Genomic DNA, 5,462 nt, shown 5'->3' on the forward strand with positions numbered 1-5,462 from the left:
CTTAAAGACTTGATATAGACTCCTCATATAGGCCTACTAGACAACATACTCTGAAAACGGCGTGAGAATTAACCTGCTAAATCGTTGGATTTGCTCTTCAAAGTGACTCCATGTACGCGTCCGGTCCCATAACGCTTGGTCTACTGTACTGTACAAAGTGTACGTATAGTACAGTACGTACGCCACCTATGCACAAGGGAAGACAGGCCGGCCGGCCGGCAGCCCGAACTAGAAGTTGTTTAAGCGGGGTTCCCACTATCGTGCGATCCATTGCGAACGCCACGATTGGACATTCGTAACTGATCGTAGAAGTTTCGTTGAACTCGTCTGAAATTTCACGTTTGGATACGAGGTTATGCGAGCCAATACGTGTTGTTTCGCTTGGATGCGATATGGTCACGATTGGTCTATTTCAAGCAATACGATCTGTCACGATCTGGTCTGCCGTTCAAATACGATCCGACAGGATTGTCCTGATTGAGTTCACGATTGGTACCGATCTAACGTGACCATTACGATCAGGATCCCCGATCTGGTACGTGCAGCAACGTACTGATACGTTCCAATACGAATACCGCGAACCAATACGGGCTGCTGAGATAAGATACGATATCTTTTACGATCGGGATCAGAAGCGACCCCCATTTAAGGCGCGATTGGACCCGAATGGGAATATTATAGTCCGGCTGACGATGGATTTCATTGTTTCCTTAGATTATGCAGAGTGATTAGGCCTATTAATTTCATCCACAGCCATTGATGATGGCAAGGCTTGACAAGTTGACGATGATGACAACGTAACCTTTGCAGTATCGCTAATGACGATTATGTTATCAGAGAGAAAGCAGCACCAAGGCCAGCCATAACCTCAGATATTCCCTCGTCTAATATTAAACGTAAAGAAATTAATAGATTATTAAATCGACATGCTCACCCTCCCCCCTCACAAAAAAAAAAAATGAAATAACGAACCCAAATGCATAAGATCAGATGATCGCCCCTATCCCCAGAAAAAAACAAAACAAAACAGCAAGACAAAATGACCTTTTTCTCCAATACATGAAGAAAATAATTATATGATGAAATGGAAGCTAAGAAAGAGGATGGGATCATTTTGAATGTTATGTAACGTAATATTATGTCTTATATACGCTCGATATAAGAAAGTTGGCCGAATGGATAGTATTGCTTATGTGTTCGATTTCATATTCGCAAAGTGTATGTATCATATGCCTTTTTATTTCAAAATGTCGTTATCTCATTGGTTATCAAAAATTTGGTTTATTCGGCTTGGATTAGTGTTCTACTTAACAATGTTTAACATAACTGATACACACACATAACAGTAAAGTGACTCCCTAATCAAATGATGTCACTTTTTAACAAAAAGGAGGTTTTACGCAAAATTATTTCGCAGGGGTATATTGCTACACTTATTGAATAACTACCTGTGAAAAATAATAAGAGTGATCTTCATTGTCATAATCATACGAGTGATCTCACATCCACGACAATGGTCACTTTTACATTTGCAGTAATAATGAGAGTTGAAAATAACCATTTTCCTCTAAAATTGTGCTCTACCAAACATACAAAAAAAGACATTGAAAAGTGTCAAAATAGATGTAAAGGGGTCAAACGATGGCTGATGAAACAACAACTCTTAATTACTATGTACAATACACAAACAGCAGGATACTGCACCCCCTCCCCCCAAAAAAAGAAATACTCTGTAATATACTTGTAAAAATTAACCATTTGCCTTTGATATGTACCCATTCAAGCACGGTTCATTAAATATTCTCATCTTTGTACTGACGTTAGTCAATACGTGCAGACATACAATTGCCATTTTATTTTTGCTCATTTTTTGTTTTTGTTACAAAAGTTATCCCAAATCCTGTTTTGTGTGTCTGTATAATGGTAATAGCAACTCAAAAATGAAAACATCATTAACATAATGTATGAAAACATCTATGATACAGATTTCATTTTATGAAATCATTAAGAAAATGAATTTGATAATGTACCTTAAAAATTACGACAATTTAACCCCACACCGTCATACAATTTACCGTTTGGAAATAATAATCTAAAGATGCAGGCTGCCACCTATCAGAATACAAAATAAATAAATTTATGAGTAAAATAAGGGCAAATGGGCAAAAAATAATAATCATTATAAGCGGAAGTGAAGTGAAAAAGTCGATCCCGATCAACACGATTAAGAAGCACGATTAGAAGAGATTTGCTGCGTTTGGATACGACCCTAGACGATCTGATGCGATGATCACGATCAAAAACTAATCTTGTTAATCGTAGAAAATTTTTGAACCGTCCAAAATTTTCCTACGATTAACGCGATTGCCACGATTGACCTTAAGATCTGATACAATCTGATAAGACCATCACGCTTGCTGCACGATTAAGACCACGATTTCAATCGTGGCGCCAATCGCGATAGTGGGAACCCCGCTTTACAGGATTGACAGCGCGTACGCGTATATGCATGCAATTCATCAAAGGAGCCGCCGCGCGCACAGACGATCGGCAATCTACCATAGGATTACAGGCAGTGCAGTTGTACTGAAGTAAAGGAAGGAGATGTGTCTCATTTCAGCGCTTCCTATTGGCTACATTCTTGAACCCATTTTATAATACATAATAACAAGAACCCACAGTATATGATGCGCTTAAAGGTTAGTGATTATATTCTGTTTATGCAACCCATATACTGAGCTAAAGTCATATTTTTGTTTCATAACAAAAGTACAAACCATGTATTGAACTAATCGTATTTTGTTTCTTTCAAAACTAAAAATTACAATAATCAGAAGCTCTTGATTATACTTGTTTTATGCAAACTGTGTATTGAAACTATGAACATAGACTACACAGCTGTAATGGTTACAATGAGTGTAGAATGATGAAGTAAACATGAAGTAAAAGATGAAGTACGTGTAACACACATTTTTTTCGCTCATTCATTCTGTAATATGTTTCAGTCTCCTTTTACTATACTTTCTGATTGGTGTAATGGTGCTTTGTGATGATCATGTTTATGACATTGCGTATGTTGTTTGTTTTGTGCATTGGTTTGTGACTATTGTAATGAAGCTGTGTCTGTGATCATGATGTATGATGATCAAGTGCATAAAATGACATTTACTCTTTTCAAAAACTATTAAAAATATACAGTCTAGAGTGTATTCTAGTGAAAATTCTACTTGAATCCTAAAAATTATGCCAATTAGAACATAATTTGCATAATCTATTCATAAATTGAGGGGGATGGGGATATTACAACTGCTGTACATGAAAAACATGATTTCATTTCCATTTTCTTCCATCCAAAATACACGCATTCATATTTCAATGAGCTCTTTTCGTGGATAAAATCAGGAATATTAATTTGCATATTTACATAATTATGCCAATTAGTAACATATTCTTTTACCATAAATGACATGTATGAGATAAATTACATCACTTGATAGAATTTTTACAGAAAAACCTGAAGAAATCCTGTAATTTCCCGTGATTTTCTCCAAAATTCGAAAGATCGAAAGGAGTTAACCATATCATCCACAATCCCAGGGAAAGTTGAAAGGTCCCACCATTGTGTATCTCTGCCCAAAAGATATTATTCGATCAGCTTCAAATGACAAAGGTAGGAGTTAATAATTGGTTAGAACTCGGATGAAAAACTACCAAAGACTTCTTTACGAGAAAATAATGGATGTCCTGCGCAGGCAGAGTCCTTTCAAGTTTTTATAGTCAGGTATTGCATTTCTTGAGACGGCTCAAAGAAATACTCACCAGAACACCCAAGCTTTCGACAGGTATTGGCCTCGCACTGCCATCACATGCAAAAAAGGAAAATTTGCAGACAAAGTCTTAGATAACAAATACATCCAACACAGAATGAAAAAGAAAAAATCTTCAGAATATGATGCAGGGGAAAGAGTATTGATCCATTTTCCATTTCAAAACTGTCATTTGTTTTATGCAAGCATAGATTCGTAGTCTAGGCAAAAATAATCTATAAATGCTTCCTTATACATAAGTATAGGGCTGTAGGTCGATACTAGATTAAAGAAGAGATCGTACTTGGATTGGTCTTTGTTGAAGACAACACAAGCACTCTTCTCCCGAAGGATAAGAGAAAGAAAAAAAAAAGGAAATCTTATCATTTCCTTTTCACTATTTCGTACACCAGGAGTTACATCAAAATGAGCTTTCCAGGATTTGTTTCAATTGATCGAAACCAAAGCTAAAAGACTGCAGTATCGGAAAGGACTCAAAGAGGCAGCAGCTGATGATATGCAACTTCAAAAATCACATAAAAGGGAAGACACTGTCACCTAAAAAGCATGTTCAACAGCGTAAACTGGAATTAATCTATGAATGTTTACCTGTGATAATAAAGTTAAGATTTGGTTTGCTGAATGGGGATTTACCTGTTCAGTTTGGAATTTCAACAGCATCCACCGATGGACAACTATTGCATAAAAGAGCAATTCCCTTTTAATAGGAGCTTATGAAAACACTCCAGGATGTTAGAGAAATTGTGAAACAATACCTACATTTGAGGGAGGACGAAACGGGAGTCCCCCAGAACCACCGCGTGTGGCTTATCTAATACATCATCACAACTCAAGATGTTTTTAGTAGATACATTGTACCCATGACTTCAACCAATATCTGGAAAAAGCGGCAGAGAGATATCAAATATCATGCAAGAGTTCAGCTCCGGTGTCGGTCGCCCTTGAGTGCCTCAGTGTAAGAATTGTGGAGAATTCAAAAGTGCATCTGAACGTCTTGGTATATAAAGGATGGAGGTAAAGATCACAAGGAGTTCACCCTACCATCCACAGAGTCAGGGAAAAGTGGAGAGGTCTCACCTTATCACTGGGCCAAAAAAAAATATTGTTCAATCTGCTACAAATGACAAGGGTAGAAATGAAAGAAGAGCTCAGTTGAAAAAAATTACCACACGATTTTTCATAAGGAGATAATATGTAGATGTCCTGGGCAAGCAGCAATGTGTAGGCCTCATGTCTTGTGTTTCTTGAGAGCACTAGAAGAACTGCTACCTGACGACCCAAGACTTCAAGAGATATTAGCCTTGCACTGATACCATATGCAAAAAAAAAATATTAATGAAACAATAACAAACAAAATAAGAAGAAGCAAGATGGATGTTGTTTTGAAATCAACACTTTCATCCCTGCATCCATCGTGACTGGACGTGTCATTTCTTCCCTTCTTACAGTATACAGTCCTTACACACTACAGTCGCACTTGCCACATCGTGACAGGTGTAACATTTTCTGGCAACTCTGCAAGGACAACATCTGAACAGGACAGAAATGAGGACGAGAGGCGGATGCGTCATCCTCAGGATGAGAGCCTAAAACCTTCCCACCAAAAACCAGCTGAGGGACTGGGCAACCCAAGAG

This window comes from Diadema antillarum, unplaced genomic scaffold (assembly GCF_040938485.1).
Source record: "Diadema antillarum isolate AM-2024a unplaced genomic scaffold, OU_Dant_1.0 seq00001549_RagTag, whole genome shotgun sequence".
Classification (NCBI taxonomy): domain Eukaryota; kingdom Metazoa; phylum Echinodermata; class Echinoidea; order Diadematoida; family Diadematidae; genus Diadema; species Diadema antillarum.